We start from the raw sequence: 7,500 nt of genomic DNA, 5'->3' as shown, positions 1-7,500 counted from the left end.
GCATGCGGAACTCTACATCCTTTCATTCTTTTCTCATGAGGTTAACTATTGTTTTTTTAACTCTTTTGAATGAGACCTAACAAGGTATCTGACAAGTCAAGACCACTGTATCATTTCAAGCCTGTTAAGGAGAGTGTGACAGACAAGGGGAAGATAAGAAAGAGTGTGTGATTGAGGAGAGAGAGAGAGAGAGAGAGAGAGAGAGAGAGAGAGAGAGAGAGAGAGAGAGAGAGAGAGAGAGTACCAGCTGTAGCCTGACTGATTTCTCACCCCGACACACATGGACACACACACACGAACACACACACACACACTCATTTAGATCCCTCAGACATGTCTAATCTCCTCCTGCTCCACTGGACAAGAATACCAAAAACACACTCTAAAGAACAGTGACACACAGTGACACACACACACACACACACACACATACACACACACACACACACACACACACACACACTCTCTCTCTCTCTCGCTTTCTTTCTATCTCTCTCATATGCATGAAATCCCCAGGAGCTGATGTATGTACATACAGATATACAATTCTCTCAGTTTTGCCATGCACAAGTGAGCATACAGACTATCTCTGTCTCTCTCTCTCTCTCTCTGTCTCTCTCTCTCACACACACACACACACACACACACACACACACACACACATACAGACAAACACACACACACACACACATTTCTAAAATCAATCTGTCCTCCCAGTACCCTATCCCTTGTTGAGGCCAGGCAATTTACAGTCCAGGTCATAAACCTCACAAAGCCCTCGTATTCCCACTGTATTAAAACTGAATGCCCCAGCAGACTGTATGATTCTCCACAGGAAAGCATGAGAGAAGGTTATGGACTGCAAGACCTTTGTTTAATATGGGGGACGTATTTTCAGCAGTGTGTTTTGAAATACAACCCAGTGGGAGAGTGTCAAGGTCTTAAAGCGAACACAAAGAAAGAGGGAGTGTGTGTGTGTGTGTGTGTGTGTGTGTGTTTTCATTAATACCAATGCAATTATACATTACAGTATTAATACTGTCTATATAAGTCAATTGTATCCTTAAAAAAATCTCGTACAACTCTAGGCATATCATCCATAGGTAAAAATACACATTTACACTTTGTATCAAACAACAATAAATTCAATAATTAATATTGCAGCATGAAACAATATGAATCCTTTGTATTCAGCCAATGGAACGTCAAGGGGTTAAGATCATCAGCTTTTGGACTAAAGATTACTGAGTTTATTGATGAGCTCAAAAACTCTGACATCATCATTCTAATGAAGACGTGGGACAGGGGAGACTCGCTGCCCGGCTGCCCTCCAGGGTATGGGGAGTTAACTCAGGAAAGGCAATTCAAGAAATCTCCCTGGATTGGCACAAGGAAGGATCTCAGGGGGAAGACGTATCTCATTTAAAGATGAATATAAAAATTCTATTCAACTTGATAGAGAAGGTGAAAATGATGTATGGCTTAAGTTAAAAAAGAAAGACCTGATCTCCAATACCCAAAACATCTTCCTATGTGCAATGTAGCTGAAGCACAAAATTAAACCAAAACCTACATTGAGGGCACTTTAGAAAGGTGTACTTAAAGGTCAAAAAACCGAAACATACACCTAGAATCTAGGCCAACCCTTAAGGGACAATTAAGAACATCAGAAACCCATTGGTGGACTTAAAAAAAAAAAAAATAAAAAAATAAAAAAATTAAAAAAATTAAATAAAAATAGATACACACCCGCTCTGCCCCTGTCCTGCTTAGTTGGGCATGGGGGCTGAGCGGGTGAGAGAGACAATGCCAGACACGGCAGGGAGGCTGTCCTGCCAGACCCGGTGGCGCACCTCTTAGTTCTCTCAATCCTGTGATGCTTTCCATGGACCACTTGGTAGATAGGTAAACAGATGCTAGTGTAAGACAAAATTACATAAACCAAACAAATCTAAACACATGTAATACCCCCCTAATCAACTAAACTGGACTAAAATCTAAATAATATATTAAATAATATTCCCTTACACCTAGCCAGGCAGCCCCTCTCCCTCTCTCTCTCGCTCTCTCTCTCCCTCCCTCTCCTCTCATATCACATCGCTAATGCTTATAATAATACTGATAAAATGGCCATATTGCCTACTGTAAATCTACTACCCAAAGGTATCTCCTTATCTGGTTCTGAAATAAATGTCTACTAACAAAAATGTTCTCTCTCCCTTGTAGCATGTTCCAATTGCTGATGGAAGTGGAAACATTGCTCCTCACCCCCACTACTCCTCAACTACGCATATGGACAGCCAAACTCTACCCACTCACTCTGTTCTTTTTCTTTTTCTCCTAATCCAGACTATCTTCGCTATGGGACGCTGCTGTAATCTCTCCACCCGGTCTACCCGTAGAAACCCTCTGCCAATTGCACCCACCGCCACCGCACTGCCGTACACTTACTCTACCTCATACCCTATGCTAGCATTTATATACAATATATAATATTGCCACCATCAACATGTTTCTCTGTTCCTACTCCCCTTACCCCTGTAACAGTAAACCTTTGAGCACAGTGTATACCCACTAAACTGGTCTTGTTTGTATCATGTATTTACCACCGGATGTCTGTATATATATTATGTACACTTACCAAATGCAGGATATGTACAACACCTGTTGTTTCCCATCCCCTTCTGCCACACAACCCTCCCCCCATCCCCCCTTCCTATCTCCACCCGGCCGACCTCAAGCAGATGGGTCCCCCCTTATGTGCCGTGGTTCTGCTTAAGGTTCCTTCCTGACTAACAGGGAGTTTTTTCTTGCCCGTGTTGCCAATGTGCTTGCACTAAGGGGGTTCAGGCTCTGGGCTCTGTAAAGCGCCTAGAGACAATTGTATTGTTATGGCGCTATATAAATAAAATTGAATTGAATTGAATTGAATCTTCCTACTTTAAGGATCAAACCTTTCCTTTAACTTTATCTAGCAGGAGACACCAGCCACTTCCAAACTCAGGGAAAATAATTGTAGGCGTTTTGAATGCATGCACAGCTGAAGAATCAGATACTACTAGCACAAAGGGAGACAAATACATGAATAACAAAACTAACACCTGTGTAACTCTCCCCTCGAGGAATAATTATGATAAATAATAAACAGACAAGGGAAAGAACTAGCGCAGCTCCACCAGGCCCTCAGTCTTTATATAGTCAATGGTTGGCTAAGAGGGGACTCCTTTGGCTGCTACACCTACAGCTCCTCTCTTGGCAGTAGCACAGTGCATTACGCAATAACAGATTTGGACCCTTTCTCTCTCAGCGCATTCACAGCCAATGAGCAAAAAAAAAACGTTTCAGACCATAACCAGATTAGGATATACCTAAAAAGAATATGCTCTAATCAACCATGCCCTAACCCCAGGAAACTCACTACAGATGGGAGCAAAACAGATTAGGCCAGGAGGCAAGGAGCAGCCATGAAATCCAAGAGCGTGTAATGTAAAGATGGCAAATGGCCTGCATTTATATAGCACTTTTCTACTCATAGAGCACTCAAAGCGCTTTACAGATTAATGCCTCAAACATCTACCCATTCACACACCGATGGCAGAGGCTACTATCTAAGGTGCTAACATGCACATCGGGAGCGGTTGGGGGTTCAGTGTCTTGCTCAAGGACACTCCGACACTTGGTGAGGAGGAGTCGGGATTAGCCTCCTTTACGCCTCCTCTACCTCCAGAATCACTATCGCCCCAAGATATGATCTGTGGTTCTAAATTTAGGTAGGAATCCAATCTTTTTTCTTATATTAAGCAATTTTCTTTTGCTTAATAAATGATATTCTCTGATGAAGTCGTGATTCGATTTGTGAATTTAGTACATTACATAAGACCTTTTCCACACATGAATTTATGCAGATCCCACGGTAATTTTGTGAATCTGTCTTCTCTCCACTTTTAAATATGGGCCTTATCAGTCATTCACTCCGTATCTCAGGAAAATAGTCGACTCTGAGTACTAATTGAAAAGTTTCAGAATGGCTGATTTGAATTTATAGTCTGTGTTTAAGCATCCCATTTAGAATCCCGTCGGGGCCACAAACTTCTCTACATATTAGGGTTTTCAGTTTTTGGTCTAAATCGTTTTCTGTAATTTTGCAATCTTCATGTATTGGGTGTCGTTCGGGTGTGTTAAGGGATTCGTGGTCTTTGAAATGTTTTATCCATATCTCTCAATCTTGAATTATTATTATCCAGTGGTCCCAGAAGCTGTTTGAATGCATTGATTCTTCAATGAAGTTGACTTGGTTTTTGCAGTGGTGCTCTTTCTTAGTTCTCAGTGTGTGTTTTTATAGAGTGTCCCCATAGTGAACATTTAGGTCCTGATTGTCTGGAGCCCTGTGGTTTTGGTTGGATAATTGTCTTCGTTTATTCCTAATGTTTTTTGAGTCAAACTGTTTTTCTTGCTTTCCTTTTTTGGGGTTTAGTTTTAGGAGGGGTAAGTTCGATTGTTGTGCCACATGATTAAAGACATTGTTGATGTGCTTTATGGCTATGTTTACTCCTTTAATCTTTGGGGGACGTGGAGTAAGGCAGGGCTGTAACCTTAGCCCCACACTATTTAATAAATACATTAATGAATGGGCAAAACCAATAGATAACTCCCCTGCGCCTGGCCTGAAATAAAGTCTACTTCATGCTGATGACCTGGTCCTTCTGTGCCCCACACAAGAGGGGTTAGAGCAGAACACCTATCAGAACTGGAGCAGAACAGAACACCTATCAGAAGTGGAGCAGAACAGAACACCTATCAGAACTGGTAGAACACCTATCAGAACTGGTCAAATACTGTCAAACCTGGGCCCTGACAGTCAACCTACCTAAAGCCAAAGTACTCATTTTTCCATAAAAGGTCCAGACCACATGGAACCAATATCAGTTCCACAATTGGAAACAACCCTGTTGAACAAACAAATCATTATACATATTTATAGCTTGGCTGTGAACGATCTAAGAGACAAAGCAAAAAGGTCTTTCTATGCCATCAAAAGATCAATAAACACTGAACTACCAATTACAACCTGGCTCAACAAAACTGGAAAAAATGAGACAAACATCTAATTGAAATCCTGCGTACAGAGTTCTGCAAAAATATCATCAAAGCAAAAAGGTCTTTCTATGCCATCAAAAGATCAATAAACACGGAACTACCAATTACAACCTGGCTCAACAAGACTGGAAAATATTTGAAAAACATCAAATTCAAATCCTGCATACAAAGTTCTGCAAAAAATATCATCCAGGTGCAGAGAAAAGTTCCCAACTCTGCATGTAGAGCTGAATTAGGCCAATATCCTCTACTATTAAATATTCAAAAATGCCCTAAATTTCTGGAATCATATTTTAACAAGTGACCCAATCTCCTTTCCTTCTGCCTGCTTGTCCTGAGGCTGGGCGAACCATCAACCACTCAGGTCATTACACCCATGACCACCTCAATTTTAGGACACATGCACTCAGAAAATTAGACCCAACCAGAATATGATGAAATAAAACAAATATATAGATAGAAGATCACTGGACAAAACAAAGAAAATCCCTAAAAGAAAATGGGAACATATGTAGCTTTGAACAGACAGTACACTGTGGCAACCTACTTGACCACAGTGTCTGATACAAAACTGAGGAGAACACTGACTAAATACAGACTTAGTGAACACAACCTGGCAGTGGAAGTTGGCCGGCACAGACAGACCTGGCTTCCCAGAGACAGGTTGTGACCAGGGAACAGTGTAGATAGAGCTGCACTTCCTAACTCACTGCAACCAATACTAAAGACTTAGAGACCAATATTTGGCGAAAATAAAAAATCTAACCTTTATGTAAGTGACTCTACTGGGAGAACTAGGAGAGAGGGAGGACTGCTGTAGACTGGCAGCAAGATATGTAGCAGCTTGTCATGAGCTCCACAGCTCTGTGAACCCCCTGTCCCACATGGCTAATAATGAATGTGTACCAATTAATAATTCACTTGTTATATGTTTATATCATATGTTACTTACCTACCTTCCATAGCCCTCTTGTTCCCCATGTCCTTTGTACTGTCACTGCTTATTGTTTGTTTTATTTTATTTATTTATGTTTTTTATTTATTAGTTTGTGTTAATATGCTTTGGCAATGTTTTATTGTATGCAGTCATGCCAATAATGCCATTTTAATTTTAAATGTGAGAGAGAGATAGAGAGAGAGAGAGAGAGTAAATGTGTGTGAGAGAGAGAGTGTGTGAAAGAAAGAGAGAGAGAGAGAATTTGTGTGTATGTGTATGAGAGACAGAGAGAGAGAGTGTGTGTGAGAGAGAGAGAGAGAGAGAGAGAGAGAGAGAGAGAGAGACAGAGAGAGTATGTGTGTGTATGAATGTGAGAGATGTTGTTTTTTGTCGATCACCAGCAAGCAAAAAGAGAGGTCTTTCACACGGCTCAATGTTAATTTCCCCTGTGACTCCTGGCTGCAGAAACTGTTGAGTCTGAGTGTGAACGCAGAGCAAGTTGCTTAGTAGGAGGATGTGCCATTTACACACACACACACACACACACACACACACACACACACACACACACACACACACACACACACACACACACACACACACACACACACACACACACACACACACACACACACACACACACGGATGCATCGCACTGTTTCTCTGTGTGTTTGCCCTTCAGTAAATCTCTGCAGCGTTTGGCTTGGCAGTGTCTGTGGTGGGGTGTCTAACTCATCTGGGAGCAGGACTGCAGGTCCTCTATGGGACACTGCAGTAGAGTGGGGACAGGAAGTGATCGATAGCCTGATAGCCTGATAGCCTGATAGCCTGATAGCCTGGACTGACTGCATTCACTGGAGGACACGACCTGCACTGATGAGCAGGAGCGGGTCAGAGCCACTTTAGGGCCAGACTAGGGCCAAATCAGGGCCAGACTAGGGTCAGATAAAGAAAGAGAGGGAGATAGAGAGAGAAAGAGTAGACACTAGAGGGAAGTTAAAGAGGGAGGACACCTTAAGGAGACAAAACCAATGAAAGGAGAGAGGGGTGAGGGAGAGAGAAGGAGACAATATAAGAGGGATAGAGAAGAATGATGGAAGAGAGGAGAGGGAGTGAAGAAGAGTGAGTGAGAGAGAAGAGTGATGAAAGAGAGGAGAGGGAGTGAAGAAGAGTGAGTGAGAGGGAAGAGAGGAGGGATAGGGAAGAACAGAACAACAACAGAGAGATGAGGGGAGAGAAGGAGAAAAAACAACTGATGAGAAGGAGAATAATGAACAAAAGAACATAGAGAGGAGGGAAGGACAGGACAGGGGAAGAGAAATGAGGAAGGGAAGACAGCAAATAAACAAAGAGGGAAGGAGGGGAGAGAGAGAGAGAGAGAGGGGAAGGTAGGAGGAGAATAATAATCAAAAGAACAGAGGGGAAGGAGGGAAAGATGGAACAGGGGAGGAGAGCTGAGGGGAGAA

General features: G+C 42.2%; 1 protein-coding gene across 1 annotated transcript in view; it reads right to left on the bottom strand.

Moving 5' to 3' along the window:
* Nucleotides 1-7,500, bottom strand: part of fam189a1 (family with sequence similarity 189 member A1) — a 170,466-nt gene that overhangs the window by 16,790 nt on the left and 146,176 nt on the right. The gene's annotated exons all lie outside the window — the stretch shown is intronic.

The sequence above is a fragment of the Clupea harengus genome, chromosome 20 (assembly GCF_900700415.2).
Source record: "Clupea harengus chromosome 20, Ch_v2.0.2, whole genome shotgun sequence".
NCBI lineage: Eukaryota > Metazoa > Chordata > Actinopteri > Clupeiformes > Clupeidae > Clupea > Clupea harengus.
Note: the sequence above shows the minus strand (reverse complement) of the source record. Positions and strands in the feature narration are given on the sequence as shown.